General features: G+C 32.4%; 1 protein-coding gene across 10 annotated transcripts in view; it reads left to right on the top strand.

The window, feature by feature from the left end:
* The window catches only part of LOC118073204 (homeotic protein antennapedia-like), a 116,856-nt gene that overhangs the window by 75,413 nt on the left and 24,266 nt on the right, over window positions 1–17,177 (top strand). For 4 of the 10 annotated variants that reach the window (XM_035093554.1, XM_035093556.1, XM_035093555.1 and 1 more), the window contains one exon: window positions 1,098–1,151. The exons of 4 other annotated variants lie outside the window; for them this stretch is intronic. The gene's annotated coding sequence lies outside the window, so the exon portion shown is untranslated. Of the gene's footprint in view, window positions 1–1,097; window positions 1,152–4,439; window positions 5,043–15,523; window positions 16,004–17,177 lie in introns of those variants that run through there. 2 more of the 10 variants (XM_035093561.1, XM_035093562.1) reach the window with 2 other exon arrangements.

Raw genomic sequence — 17,177 nt, 5'->3', positions numbered from 1 at the left:
TTGCAGGATTAATTATAAGAATAAACACATCTCTATCTTGTATTCTACAACGTTTAAAAGATAAATAAGAATTTTTATCTGATGAATTAATAAAAAATCATTATTCAAATTAATTTCTCTTGTTTTTAAAAGAAAAACAAAGTGATTAATACTCGCTTTAAATAAATACATAATTAGGAAAAGTATTATTAGAAGAAAAAAACAATTCTATTATTTCTTAATAAGACATATTTTTTCCCCATGTAAACCTTGACTGAACAAGAAAAAATACATATAAAAGAATATTTATGCAATAAAATAAGAAATAAGACACTCGAGTAAAATATCCTTGTTTTAAAGAAGTTTAATTACACGGGCTGCTTCCGTCTTTGTTTCACGCCTGCTGCTCGTTGTCTGTTTCCCTGACTTCACTATATTTCCGTTGTATAGTTTACGATTGCACTACTGAAAGAATAAAGTGTCTTTATAGTGTCATTATTTACCTTTATTCTCATACCTTTATTTCCCTTTTTTTTTGCCTTTCTCTCAATTTTTTATTTCCTCTTGAAACAAGTTAAAGAGATAAATATCGTCACCAAATTAGAAAAAACAACGACTCAATGTCACGCAATACTAACCAAACATTATGTACTCGACGCAAGTTTTTAATTTAATTTTCCTTAAATTTTTATTTTATGAAGTTGAAATTATTTTATAAAGTAAATGAATGTTTTTGTTGAAAATTGTCTCTTCGAGTATACTGAGAAATGTAAATTGGTAGAGATGCATGGGTCTCTGCACTAGATGACTGTAAAATGTAGAGCATAACACCAGTAGCGAGGAAATTACAAAGAACAAGTGATGCCGGTGAATTAATATTTATAAAGCCAAGAGAGTATAAGTTGGTATCTAGTTACTATGTACTTTATCGTATCTGCGTGCGTATAACTACGATTTCACGCGTCTGTTCACTGCTAAACAGAGAGTATTTTCATCATTAAATAATCACATAAATCTTTCTGTGGTATAAAAAACATTCTATTAATTATCGTATAACGTACGATTTAAGTTAAGATTGTAAGATGATTAAATTAAACGATTGCTATTTTTTGTTACAGGTAAGAATCCTCGAAAGCCTTTGTAAATATCCGCGACGATATTTTCACGCTACGGTGAGTACGTGAAAAAAAAAATTACAACAAAAAGTTAATAATTAATTTAAATAATAATTAGAGTTAAATAGTGTACAAACGTTTCTCTGTAAAATATTCTTGCTATTTTAATTTAATAATCGAAAAACATTAAAATAGTTGTTTAATTAAATTAAATATTTATTAAATTGTTGTTAAAAGTCTATAGTCAAGTTAATAAGTGATATAAAAAAATATTTATATAAATATTAATTAATTTTTATTAATGATTTTTTGAAAATTAATCAGAGTTATTATTAATAATTAAAATTGGAAAAGATACTATGAAATCTAAATGTTTTATTTATGAAATTAATTTTTAAAATCATAAGAAAAAAATTAAATTAATAAATAAATAATTTTTAATTACTTTATTTTAATTAGAAATTTTGTAAACATTTAATTACTCTACTTAATTATCTTATTTATTTGTTTAGATTTTAATTATTATTCCAATTATTTCTTTAATTGTTTTGATTCATAAAAAAAAAAACGTTCAACAGTTTAATAAATTTAATATAATTATTTATGATAAAATCAAATGATGGTGATTTTCTCGTAATTATCACCCCATTAAGAAGTCTTATATCTTCCTTACCACTGAACATCTCATAATAAATTATTTTAGTAGTAATCTCTTATGATACTATAACTAGTCAATCTGTTGAAACTGTTTGTTTTCTTAATTTTCTCCAGCCGAGATAGTATTGATTTATTTTTAGTCAACAAATAAATTATAGAAGTAGGGTGGAGTTTAGATTTCTTGATAATTATTACTGACTCTGACATTAAAGGAGAATCAGAAATTTACATCATTTAAACCATAATTATGTCAATAGCAAAATATATAGTGTACATAAATGAATGAAAAGCTAATATTTATTGACGCGCATGCATTAGAAAATATGGTAGGAGAAGTATATGTTGGTGACGTCTATTTATAAAACGTTGGCTCCAAACGTGTACCCATCACGTTAGGTTAGATATATGGCTGCTCTTTCCAAGTTGAGGACGATGAACGTGTCATGTAAAAGACGGCAATGAGAAAGAGAAACTCATCCACGATTTCCTCTCAGGACTGCTGTACGAAACCGGCTGATAGCTTTACGACATTCAACGAAGGATTGACGATCGAATCCATCAGCAGTTCCACGCGCGTGGACGGACTCTGGATTTTGCTGCAATTTTACTCCGAATCGACGTACGCTGAGCACGTTTCTCTCAGGTTTAACTCTCGTACTCGATTTGTTTCGATTCTTTTTCCTGTTCACGCGTCTTCAGATGATCCTTCTAGGATATCGAAGATATCTTGAGTGACTTTTGTAAATTAATGTGCAACCTTCACTTCAATATGAGCTTTCATGCTTCTAATACTAAATAAAAAATTTCATTGCCTTTTTTTTTTAAATCTCACAAATTGTTTTGATAATAATTCTAACGTATTCGACATTTGGAAATTTTGTTGCTTAATTAAAAAGCAAATGCTATTATTTTCAATTTTTATTTAATTCATAATCGTTTTAATTAAAAAAAAAAATAGATAATAAATAATTTCTTGAACATTGTTTATTTAATTATAATATTTTAATTTTCATGCTCTACAATGTTGACTATAATTGACGTAAATAAAATAAATTTTCATGTTTAGAATAAAATTAAACCATTCAGCAAATAAAAATCATCCATTTTGAAAAAACATCATACGAATTTGTTAACTTTACTATTATTAAACGTCCAATATACCGTAGCAATTGAAAGCTAAATGTTTTTATAAAATAAATGAAACAAACATAAACCTCCAATATGAAAAAAATACAATGTATAAATATGTATGATAGCAATTAAAAAAAAACCTCAGTATCAAAGCAAAAAAAAAAAAACGTCGGCCATTTTCCTGTCGACTCAGGGGTATATTGACGTATTATTGATGAAAATGCTGTGGGGTGGCAACAAGCTTCGATGTGTACGTTAAAACGTGTAGACATTTGAGAGTGAAAGCTTTTGTTGGCGCACAAAGGAACGGCGTGACGGCGCGTAATAGTCTTCTGCTTTCAAGGGGAATGCCATGCTACCGTGGCGAGTGTTTCTATGGGGGCGGCAGGGGGGAAGCAGCAGAAAGGGGGGATTCAGATAAATGGGTGGGTGGGGGATTTGGTTGGCATTCTAGAGAGGGTGGGTAAAGCTCAACGCATGTGCAGGACGTCGCGGCGCTTTCTGGTTCCTCACGGAGGCTGCGAAAGCGCCAGAACGGAATTTGCAGATCATAGTCGTTTCATCTCTTGAATTCGATACGTGACCGCGGTCTGCGTGCTTTAAACTCTTTTTCCGTATCCTATGGATCTTATCGGTGTTACGGATGCCATTCAGTCCTGTATCATCCAGTCCTTGCTATCAGTTCATATTATTCAATGAGAAAGTTCGACCAATTCTAGAAGTGGCATGTAACAGCATAAGATGATCTTTGTGGTGTTTGGAATTCATCCTGATGATTAAAGCACTAATTTATCATGTGAATAACTCCAGGTTTATTGTTATACATTTTTAAGACAATCTAGTGAATGTAAATATACGATACTTTAATAATACAAACCCCTATCTAGTACCTGAATGACTGGAGTCATAGTAGAAAACACCCTGAGAGGATATATACAAAGTGACTATTTTTTTTAAGTAGTAATCCATCAGATAATTTAGTGTTACGATAAAAATCATTTATTATTATTACTATTCCATTTATAGATTTCGTACATAAATTCTTCACATGAAGAGTATTAATTAAGTATTGAAAAGGCTAGACAATACACCCTAGTGCTAAAGCATCTGTGAGTGATTGGTATAAATATTAGATGAGACACTTGATTTAATGTGAACAAGTTGGAGCTTTTCCATTACTCGACTGGTGTAATTGATAAAAACATTTAAATACTTGATCAAAAGAATCAAGTGTTGAAAATTGCATTCCAACACAAGGGTTGATTGAGTTAAAGGGGTTGGAGCTTTCGATGGAAGTTATCATCCATGAGAGTTTATTAAGTACTGTGGTGATAAAAAAATTGATTATCACACTTGGAGGATAAAAATTAAATGAACTTGGAGTGGTTAAGATGCAGAATTTATTGAAAACAATCAGCAGGTTGTAATTAATGTGTCATTAAACAAATCGCAAGCTTATTTTTTATTATCTTCATTGGCATTTTCATGAAATAAAGGTGCTTGATTAAAAGAAAAAACAAAAAATATTTGACGAAAATTAAGTGTGGACAATAAAATTGAAGTGATTTAATAATTGGTATGATAAGAATCATTTGTAACTTGAATCAAAGCCATTACTTACCATTGGTGTTGATAAATCATCAAAAATAGTAAGTTTCCGTGGTTCAAAAGTGCTAGAAGGAAGTGAAGGGGTAATGTTTAATGGGCCACCGACGGATACATCACCCCTAGAGCAGCGTGATCGCCTAGTAGGGACAAATGGTGTCGCTGTTGAATCAGACATTGAACAAACTGACCCACAAAAATTTGATGCGGTGATTGTCAATTGTGACAGTGGTGGTGGTCATCAGAACGTTAACTGGAAGACTTTACCGAACATTGATGATAATGATGATAATGTATTAAGAGTGTTTGGAATACTCAAGTTGTTTGGCAGCGACAACAGGTGCACGAGTCGCAGGAGTTTTCAGCCACAACGGAGTTTAGCGTTGAGGCAAAGAAACGATCCCTGGTGCAGGGAGACAAGGTCGAGGACACTCCAGACGAGTGCTTAGCAACGGCCCTGAAGACGCGGGCTCCTTCAACTGCCCCCTCTGTCAGGGGGAGCATCGAGTGGCGACGACGCCGACGGAGACGAAGGAAAAAGCGAAGGCGACATAGGTGAGCTTATTATCGGACTTCTGATCTTTTTGAAATTGTGCCGGAGATTTTATCTAATCCTGGTATTATTTGACTTGCGGACGGTGGCCAGCCATTGGCCGGTTGTTTGGGTTTTTTCATCATGTTCAACGTTGTTTTACATCACTTAGTTGACTTTTTATCGAACCTTACATGGTGTAGGAATTGTTGGAGAAAATTTATCGATTTTTGATCAAATAAATTCTTTTTAATTCGATCAATTAATTCAAGTGATTATCAAAAAAATTCGAAAATTTTTTATATGATATCGAAGCTTAATATTTTATTTTATAAATGAGAAATTTATTTCATTGATGAATTTTTTATTGCCTCGTCCTGTCTGTGGAAAAAGACTATTTTAGAAGTTGGATAAATTATTCTTAAGAGTAAATTGATGTCTGTGAAGAGTGATTTGAAGTAGTTGATTGCAAATCTAGTGTAAAAATATCAAATGAAGTTATATCCATGAAGCAATAGCACTAGCTGTCATCTTAACATATTTCATCACCATTTAACAAATACAGCAGAGGTCTAATTGAGCCGGCAATTCAATTTAGCCACTTCTCTCTCCTACATCCAAAAGTCACAGTAAATATTGGAGTAATCTTTATTGCTTAAAAATAATTAACGGTGGTCGGATCATTCCGAGTTCATTACTGATCCCGTACATGGTAGAAGAATAAAGTGAGCGTAGACGAGTAGTTGGAAAATCATTGCTTACCAGGAAGTCAACGAGATCTCTTATCGTTTCAACAGTCTTTTACAATACGCAGAATTCTCCATGATGCCGCGTGCCGACTATACGTTCCTTAATTCGCTAACCGCTCTTAATTGTAATTGTGCCGCGGCTGAATTCCAAAGGACCTCGCGCCACTGCGCACTTCAGCAAGAAACACAAATTCCACTGTTAACCGTAATTCATCGCGCTTCTTGCACACTTGCTTGAAGAGTTGGCAAGTCGGTGCTGGCAAACGAAAAGAAGAGATAGACAACAACAGTAACAGAGAAAGCACACCGACTAAACTCCAGTTCAACATAAATACTTTGACTTTACGTTCAACAGCGCGTTACAACTTTACTTTTTATCCAACCGCGTTTAACAAATTTTATAGACGCGCCAATCGAATTCCACAAGAGTGTGCAGCTGATATCATGCTCTTTGTTTCTTTTTTATTTTTCCTGTTTCCTACTCCTTATTCAGACCCACCACACACGTCACGATCGTCAGTTGCAAAACAATTCCTTAATTTTATCCTGACACTAAAAATGCTGACAGCCCCACCGTGTAATGTAATGCAACCAAAAAACTCAACTTGAGTTTCGAGTTAATGAATTTTGCAGAAATCACTTACTATGACAGATAAAGCGACATCGCTGTCTCTTTGATTGTAATTGTGGTAGTGCAATATTTTATCATCACAAATGTCAGAAAGCATGCGAATAACAACACGGAAATAATTTTTATTGTGAAAAAAAATTTAAGTAATTTTACTTAAGCTCTCAAATAATTTTTACAAAAAAAATTATATCCGTAAAGTAAAAGAATCCTATGGAAAAAAAAGTGACATGAAACTCGGAGATGTAGGCAGAATTTTCTCAGCAAAAGATCTAATTGGTTGATGTACAGAAACAGGGGGTCTGCTGCTTTATACTTCCGTCGCAAGCGTATAAGAGGGGGGAGAGAGCAGGAGGGAAGCTAGTCGGCCAAACAGGAAATGAAGGCAATGGATGGCTAGGGGTGATTGGAAAATTTGATGAAGGGTGCCAGCAGTTGAGGGTGAGCCATAGCGTAGAGATATATTGGAGTCGATAGGCTCTAGAGGAAGAGATGAATACGCAAGAAGCTATCAATGGCGTGTTAGATCACGTCACGCCATCACCACACATCTGTTTCTCCTGTGAGTGTGGTGATACTGCTTGTATGTATTATTATCTAGTATTAAACATCGATTTGGTTCATTTTTATAACGATTTACTTCCCCATCATGATTTAGATTATTTATTAATGAGAATTAAAGGTAAAAGCACTATTCATATTAAATTTTGTGGCACGTTTAATGGAGAATTAAGCTTTTTGTGGATTAAGATATTTTTTCGTAGAAGCTCAATAGTAATCTTGATGATTAACGAACGTTAATAAATTTTCATAAATTAATATTTAATAGAATTTATTTATTTTTTATGCTGATATCAATTTATTAAGAAAAAAAAAATTCAGGAGGCTTAAATACGATTTTTTTCTTCTAAACAAATATTGGGTTGATAAGAAAATAGTGAAATATTTTTATATGTTAGAAACAGTAGTATTAAGTTAATACTGCGATGTCTTTGCTCTCATGGTGAATACAAGTCATTGAAGCATATAGTAACTATTTTGCCAAATTAAAATTTATAGGCTATTAAAAGTCATTCTAGGTGTTTTACTATTCTCCATGTTGAATCTATAGACTCTGCTAAAAATAATTTTAAAGACGTTCACATTTTTTTAAAGTTAAAATAGAATTTTTTTGAGCTTAAAATTTATTATTGAAATAATTTGAATTGATAGAAATTCACACTTTTTCGATTGAGCTTCTACAATAACAATCGATCCTAAAATTACATGTTGGAATACTTAGGGAGTTTATTCCCCATATTTAAAGGCATTTAAAAAGAAAAAGGCAATTTTTATTGAAAACTGTAAGTGCTCAAGCGTGAGACTGTTCCATTATAGAAATTAAAGTTACCGAAACATTTTGCGTGTCGTTAATCGTTTGGACTTGATGATTTTCATCGCTGTTGAGCATAACTAAAAAGTGTAAAGCTTAACAAAATCGATTAAAAAATTAAACAACACATATGATGTGTGTTATTAGTATTACCATTATCATTATTTTCACTCCTACGTATACATATATGCTTATGCACATAAATTTCAACACTATATTTATCAGGCGTAAGCCATCATTTCTGACAGACACATGATTTATTCAAGACGAATGTGATTTCGTCGTCGTCGTTTCTTACTTTCTTACTCCATAAAATCTACCTTCGCCAATTCTCAAGTTTCCCAAGTATATAAAATTCTCAGAGGCAGTCCATAAAATTTATGCTTTATAATATGACCTTCCTCAAGCTAATGTACGTCATTTTGATATTTGATGATATTTTAAAAAATATATTCAACCCAATTTCCGGCTGGAAAGATAAAATATTGTTATAAATTTTCATTTTTATTGCAATTAAAACATTTATAGAGATGTGAATGAATGTAAAAAATGTTAAAGTAATAGTAAAAAATAAGGAAGAAAGTTCAATTGAAGTTCAAACGAATTAAATAGCTGGTTTTGAATAAAAGACTACGGGAGTGGCCATAAATTTTAACATTATATATGCGTCAACCGACTCCGCGGAAGGATAAAGGGAGTATCCTAACTCTCGAATGACGCAACTAACAATGCTTCTCACGAGGTTCCAACTTTTTTTCATCTTTCTTTTCTTCCTACTCCTCTTTTCCTCATTCTCTGCTGGTCGTTCGTGACAATGCACCTCTTGCGCAAACTTTCACCAATTTTTTCCTTGTTGAATATACTCTCTCTTTCTCTCTCTATAGCCTTACCACCAACAGCAGACTGTTTTTGGTTATTCAATAACCTTGAAACTAGATGAGATCGAAGACTTCTCGTGTCCGTTTTTCCTTTTCTTTTGTTCCATGCCGACCGGTGCTTCAATTATTTACGGCGCGAATTATTATCTTTCTTTCTTTTCTTGTTCTCTGCCAGGTATAAACAGAATATGTATGCTAAATTTTCGCCTCAGATTTTTCTTGGTTTCACTTTCCCTTTCTCATCTGTAACATTTGGAGCATATGGATGTTTGGATATGTGAACACAATGACCAATTATTAGGGTTGTGGTAGTTTTGAGATTGATAAATAACGGGGCTTTCAAATTTGTAAACAAGTTCAAGGTGAATTATATTTAATATATTTCCGGAAAAATTGGGAGCAGATTATTATGAAAATATTGGTGGAAATGTTTTGAGGAATAGCATTCAACTGTTGGTTTGAAAAATAGGAAAATTATGGAGACTTTGAAAAATACCATAAGCACTTTTTCATGGCAATCGAATGTTTTTTTATCAAAATAATATTTACTTTTTCATTTCTCATCAATTATTAATTATTTAAATTAAAACAAATAAAAGTTTATCTTATATTTAAATTATTGACAAATATCCATTATAAATAATTAATTATTTTAAAGATATAAAATAATAATTATTAATTTATTTATATAAAAAAAAATTGAAAACAATATATCTGTTATTCGTTTGCATTTCCTTGGTTCTCATAAAAATGAAATTAGTGGCCATTCGTCAGAACTTTTTTTTTTTTAATTCCATCAAAGTCTTAATTTAAATGCACGCTCGTTAATTTCGCCGACCAGTTCAAATTTCGTACCGGAAGAAAACAAAACTGAGAGATTTCTCTTGTGTGCCTGGATTTTAGCGTGATGTCGCCAGTTTTTTGTTGCAAGTCGCACAGAATATTTTTATTCGTTAGCTATACACCGGAGACGAGGGGTAGTATGGTAGCAGGGTACCGAAGTATAGATCGTTCTTTTTTCCTCATTTCTCGTATTTTCCATCGTTATAAATCACGCGCGAGCTTGAAGGTAGGAAGAGTTGCGGTAAAAATGAATAAGTGAGCAAAAGAGAGGGCAAAGCTAGTGTAAGAATATGCTATCCCTGTAATGTCACGGCGGGAATTTAAATCTGAAAACTATAGGATGAAATGGAGAAGGAAGAACCGTACTGTATAAGAAAATAATAGATACTGTATAATAATAAAGCTGACCGAGCAAATCATAGAGTCTTCATGTGGTCATGAATCATGACCTTCTCGGTTCATGAGTCAATAATGAATAAATTTTCATGATGCGTCTTGTAATATCTGTATAAACGTCATAACCCAATAATCTTCTATATATTACTTTTATTTACATCGATAAATTTTTACATTATCAGTAATGTCTGTTTACAAGTCTGTCTGCTAAATGAAAGTTCTACGTAATCTTGCATTTTCTTGAAAAATTCATAAAATATACATTTAACCTACTTTTGAAAGTCATTTTAAATTATAAAACATACTAAAAAATTATCTAAATAACGAAAAACATTTTATGAAAAATTTATCGATCATTTCTAATGATCGTTACTTTATCAATAATATATTTAAATATATCTATTAGCAAACACTTGTATCAAACTAGAAATAACTGACTCAGACAATTTTTTAAAATTAAAATACATTTTTTATGAAATATTAAACATAAAAATGAATTACTCAAAATAATTATGATTTTAAAAGGACGAATATTATGACATTAAATAATAATTTAAAATAACTTTAAAACTTCTCAAAAATAAATACCATTTTTGCTGATATACATGGTAAATAACATTCCAATACAATAAAGAAAAAATTTAATCGATAGCAAACAAAAAAATTTATCAATATTTTCATCAGTTGTAATATCGTCAAAACATTGTTTGTTCGATTTGGTTATGTTTCTAGAAAGCAATCCTTGACTAAAAGTTATTTTTACAAAGTACTATAAGATGAATGACGTGTACTTTCCGAGTGTATGTATATCATTATATATGACAAAGTAAAGAACAAGAAAAGAAGAAGGAAGAGATGTCGTCGTGAACGCCAGACACTCTAGACACTAAGAGGACGCCCGTTACTCGAATCATGCTAACGTTGTTTCTAAATGAGAAGTAGCAGCAAGTTTGTCGAGAAGAGCAAGTTGGCGTAGAGATGAAGAAAGAAGCTCGACTCTTGCGAGAACGTTGCGACGCCTTCAGGGCGCCTGGTCTTGTTATCCCTTGAATTTATGGCTTGCTAATTGTGCTCTAGGCTAAATAACACTGATTTGCTATACTTATATTTAAATTTAAACTCGATCGTTCTGTGTCCCATGACAGCCATTATGATGATTTATTTCGAAAAACTGTCGATTATATAATATTGGGGTCACGGTAGGGTGAAGTGTCCTAATTTTGAATAACATTTATTGAATGGATAAAATTTATGTTTTAAAGTAACACTTTGAAACAATTAATTATCATCAATTTAGACATTTCAGACATTTTTTGAACGATCACAGTTTTAAATATTCCACTCGAAATAGCTCAGTCTGAAAATATGCGTTTAAAAAAATTTTTAGGTCCAACGTGTGAAAAACACGAGCTAACTTATTTTTCTGTAAATTAAATTTTCTATTATTAATTGATGTTTTCAATTTCCCTTCAATTTAATAATTATTAACATTAACTCAGAAATATATTTTATTAATAATTCTTATTAAAAAATCAATTGTTGCTATTATTTCTTTTTTCTATCAAAGTTTTTTGTCTAGTTAGAATCAATATTAATATTGAAATATATTCAAATAAACCTTCAAGATCATTCTAAATAATAAATGTTCAAGATTATCGAGGGCTTCAACATACCTAAATAATAATAATTAGTCCGGTTTTCAGTAATACTTATCCTCAGATCTCAGCAGTTGTGGTGACAACATCGTGTTCTGAATCTCTAATACACTTTCAAAACTTAAAAATGCAAAAGGGAGACTGAGAACAGTTTGAGATATGGCCAACATGATGAAACATCATAGTAACTAAGGGAGCTGCTAGACCACACCTGGTTTCATTCTTACAATCTCCAAATGTCTTGTAGCTTTCCCTTGTAATACTTCTTCGTACGTTAAAAACATCCAAACAGACTACATATGTATATAATCTAAAACCAAGCTGCAGCTTTTTGTGTTTTGTTGATGTTTAAACACACACTTTTGTCATTCAATATTCTTTATAAAGTCAAAATACAAAAGTATATTTAATGTATTCTTGATTATGCTAATATCTAGCCTAGATATATAGAAAAGAAAACTGATTTTGAATTTTATCTCACTGGATATGTTAACTTTTGAAGCCGCTTTGATATCATAGTTGTTAAGGTCAGTTGTACGGAGGATGACGATAATATATACCAATTTATCATTGTTACGGCTAGAATTTGTGTCACTACGGCGCATAAACCGCCTTTAATGTCTCAATTAAATGTATTAAAAGCTAGATCTAACAATTTAACTATCTACTATCTTTACTCTCGGATGAACTGATGATGTACATGTGCAGTTATTTGCTCTTTATCATTATAAAATCTCTGTAAAAAATTTTCAATAAATGTTTTCACGTATTTTTTGGAAGAAAAAATTGAGAACTGCAATCGATAATTAATTGAGCATTGCACTAAAAATAGAGCTATTAAGAAATACTTAGATGATTGCTTATCCTGAGAGAATCAGCTTAATAAGTGCTCCTTGGGGAACGGTACGAAGGAAGTAACGGTTGCCGTGACTCCTGTTAGTTCTCCGATATTTATGACCGCCATCATAGATGTAAGAGGGTGGAAATTCTGCACCAATAGTCGTGTGTGAGCTTTCTCTATAGTATTTTCTTTTTTTCTGTGGTTAACATCTATCATGATAGTTTTTTTTTTACTTTTTTTCAGTATATTCTTATTTTTGAAATACACATTATTTATTTATTTTTTCAATCACAAATAGATTATATTTTTGATATCAAAGTCATTTATTATTGTAGCAATCACATCTAAACGTTAGAAAAAAAACATTCTTCCTTCGATTTTAATTAATGAAGAAAAATAACAGTCTAAATCAATCGACTCACTTTAATCCAATTTATAAATTAATAAAATTTATTAAAACATTGGAAAAAATATCTATAAAGCTTTGAGATTAGAAAAAGGATGGTAAAAATAAAATTAAGAGCATTACAAACTTGAAGTTGATAGAAGGATAATGGAGGTAAATAAATGATTTATTTTTAATTATTGATAGATACTAATCAGATAAATGACCAAGACTAAGGATTATACGAATGAGTATATTGTTCCGTGGGGATTTTTTGCATTATGTCTATTCTTTAATGATAATATATCAGGCCAAATTATTTTTGCAAGCTTAACCTTGAAAAAAATAACTATCATTATAGTCCATAATATTTTAATATTGTAAAACATTTATTATTAACGATAGGAAAACTCAATGACAAGAAAAATATCTAGTCAGCTCAAATCTCAGTTAGAAACTGAAATAAACTAATCAGTTGTGTGTTTAATTTTTAATCTTAAACTTGGATGGGTTTTTAACTTGCAATAATTATTCGTTCTTCATGTACAGAAAATGATATCTCCAAAACACCTTGATTCAAAAAACAATCAAAATTATTTACACGAAAAATATTTTTCAAAATGAAGGTTAGAAAAAAATTACCAAGATCCAAAGAAAATGACAGGTGTGTAATTTTATTTAGTAACTGTCTGATAAATATATGAGTGTACCTGAAGATTATGATTTCTCACCCGTCGAACGTCTGTTTCTTGCAGGGGTCGGTAGGTTAATCGCGATAAGAATTTAGCGAGTCAGAAGGGTTAGAAAAGTATCGATCGATTCACAGCATTGGATCGTCATTATAATGAAGAATATATCTATATGTGATAAGCGGGGAGAGATGTGGCTGTTGGTGTGGTTTGGTATATCTGCCAGCCGGCCGACAGGATATCATCCACCACCGCTCCTTTCGTTCGAGGCTTTCATAAAATGGACGTGGAGAGGGCGGCTATAGGGCAGCATATAATTATCGGGAAGGTAATGGTAGTAATAAATCATAGGCGCCTCTCTCCCTTTGACTTTTCTTCTTTTTCTCTCCATCATGTATATATGCTCTAGCCGCAGGTCAACCCACGAACATTAAAATGAATACGTATGAGAAATCAAGTTACTGGATTGGATATAGTCATCATCACTTGGCCACGGTTCTTGGGAACATTGTTATATGTATGTAATAATTATGTCTACTTCCATTTTCTCCGGTGGAAATACTCTCTTCCTACTCCTTTTAGATTTAGCACGTGGCGTTCCAGAAAAATTGGTCAAGCTTACTCGAGTAGTGATAACTTATTTATTTATTTGCTATGAATGAACTCTAGAACTTTATTGTTTTATGGTGCAAACAATTGTGCATTCATGATTGCGGTTAGGAGTCCAAAATTCAGAAGTGTAAGATTAGGAAATTTTCCGGGATTATGTATTCTTTTCTTCTGCAATAGAAATGGCTTGGAATAATTTTATAGTGGTAATTTAAATTCTTTGTAATACAATTAATCCTATGAATAGACGGTAGTAAAATAATAAAGCTACTGATTCTGAAGGCCTTTTGAAATCAGTTTTTCTTTATTGCTGAAAATGTCCGGGAGATTTTAAATCTCTTAAGGGAAAAAAATAACCATTCATTAGAATAAATAAATATTCAAAATTTTTTTGTTGTATGGATAAAATTTTGTTGATTTTTTTTTAAATAACTCAAAATTAATATCACACTTTTTTAGTTTTCTATATTTAAAAAAAATCGTCGAGTTTTTATTATTTTATGACCTAGCATAAAAAAATCATAGTTCTCAGTTTCGCATTGATCTTAGGTTATTGCGAGTTCAACTCCTATATCGGTTATCCTGACACGAAGATCCCCTAAATAAACACCAAGTATCGAAGTCGGTTTGATATATAGTAGGCCTCCGACACACGAGGGATAAAAATCAACAATTCATTTCCACAGAAGATTATTTCGAAAGAAAAATAAATTAAGTGAGTGAAAATTCGCGTGTCACAACAACAGTCTGTAATTACAAATTCTGATTAAATTAGAATATTTTTCGTCGGATTTTTTTGTTCTCGTAGCGTCGAAGTAGTAACAGGGGGCGGATGAAAAAGGGACCAAGGGAGAGAAGCATGTCGTTGAGTGAAAGAGAGAGAGAAATCAACAATGGTGAGGAGAAAGGGACGTGGCGTGTGCAAAGTTAGGGGAAGGGGAATTCCGGCATAACGGGAGGGGGTTGGTCCGGAATTGAGGGGTTGGGTTGGGGTGCGCTGACAGCTCGACGCTCTCGTCCGTTCGACGCTCGACGGGAGGATACGGTTCTCTGCACACATTCACGTGCGTGCACAACCAAAAAAATCCAATGCGTGTGTGCGATATATACCCGGGCCAATACATAAATGTATTACACACGTGCTATGCGTATAGTCTACACATATACCTACGATTTTACGAGTCAGTTTTGTCGTGTGTGTGTTAGTGCCAGGCTGTACGTCCCTCTTTTACTTCTCACAGTGCTTCCCGCTCCCTCTTTTCCTATCCCGCTCTTTCTTTCGCTAGGTCTCTTCACGTCTTTTACTTCTTGTATGCTTTTATATTCGTGCGCTCTTTCTACTACAAGTCGACTCGTCTCACTCTTTAACACGTATTTCTGTGTGCGCCGGCCGTCATATCGTGTAGCACCGTTTCTGTCTGCATTTATATACCGAGTCAGAAACTCTGACACACCGGGGTCGTGTAGGCTGCGTCGAATCGGCGTCGAGACGCAAGACCTCATATACACGCAATTCTGTGACAGTTTCGGAAACGGATACCCGGTCTTTTGCAAGCCATGAGTTTTCAATAAACATTCCATCGGCTTTCATCCAATAGTGTTTTTTTTTTTTTAATGTGACTCACACTGATGTTTTATCATTTGTGTTACTTTGTTTTTTTATTTTTTATTTTAGTACGATTAAATATTGAAGTTGTTGATGTTACCATTCACACGATCCAACAAATTATTAAATAGTTGTGGTTAACATGTAATTGTTATGCTTGTGTATGTTAATTAAGTGTAGTACTTTAAATTTTATTCGATAAGACAAACATAAACATGGCGGATGGAGCGCACGTGTTCATGAGTTTATTTCGATTTGGTGACTTAATTTTCATTAAAACATTTTCCATGAATGAACTTGTGAATTTATTGGATTTTTTACACATCATTAAGTGTAAGTGATAATTAAATAAATTATTTATTTACTAATAAATGAAGCATTTTATTTAAAAAATATTTCTTACCAGTTTTTTTTTTTTTTTAAAAAAACTTGTGATGAAACTATGGAATTAAAAATTCCATGTTATATAGAATACGTTCGTGGAGGATAAAATTGATTATAAAGTAAATTTACCGCTTGCAAGAATGAAAAAAAGCGACGATTGACACCTGTGTATATGTAATTGGCGTTGTTTGTACAGTCGCCCCACGATGCTTTTCGCGTCGGTGACAAGCAAGCTGATAAGACGACAGTATAGTACAGAAGCTTATATGTGTACTCGTTGTTGAAGTGTAGTAATTGCCAATACACTGCGGCATATAAGTTTCCATATACATAGAGATCTATGAGTCGTGCGAATGTCACGATAGTTGTCGTCTGGTTTACCTAGAATTTAAATTATTCGACAGCAACTGTTGTATATGCAAACCTTACATGACAATCGACTTGCTCGGTACATGGCTTCATAGCAAATTTCATTATTAATTCCAATTAGTAACACGAATAATTTATGTCTCTAACACTTGAAAAAAAATTGTATCTTATTCGAAGTATTTTAAATTCATCGAAATTGGAGTTTATAATTTTCAGGGAAACGTTTCGGTTCAGAAGAAGAAAAGGAAACAAATGTTCTGTTAAACGCGACACCTTTGTCCGATAATCTTGAACGGTAATCTTCAAAGATTTCCTTAGCTGATCAAGGTTGCTTTGAGCAACTGACTAAAGCGATTGGGGCTCACGCGGAACCGGAATACTGGGTACCTAGTAGCGAAGGACAACGGGTCACTTTATTACCCACAGATAACACAGTTGTCTTGCATAATGATGTCTCAAACATTTACTTTTCTTTCAGTTTATTTTCACCCTTTCTTTTACCATTTTATTCTCAATGAATCTGTATATGTAACCGATTATATCATTTGACCTATACAGAGTTGAGTAAATAAATATTCCAATGACCTACACTACACTTTCGCTGAGTACGAAAAAAATTATGACACAGATTCCTCTCTTCAGAGGCGTGATTTAGAGGTTTTGTTTATTTACTTCAGTTTATCTACTCAGAGGCTACTTTTAAATAACTTTTTTTTTAGGTAAATAATTGCTTCACCGAATAAGTGAGGATTCA

Source organism: Chelonus insularis, unplaced genomic scaffold (assembly GCF_013357705.1).
Source record: "Chelonus insularis isolate UGA/USDA-ARS -01 unplaced genomic scaffold, ASM1335770v1 scaffold_277_pilon, whole genome shotgun sequence".
NCBI classification, from domain to species: domain Eukaryota; kingdom Metazoa; phylum Arthropoda; class Insecta; order Hymenoptera; family Braconidae; genus Chelonus; species Chelonus insularis.
The sequence above is the reverse complement of the archived record's forward strand: the minus strand, read 5'-3'. Positions and strand labels throughout refer to the sequence as shown.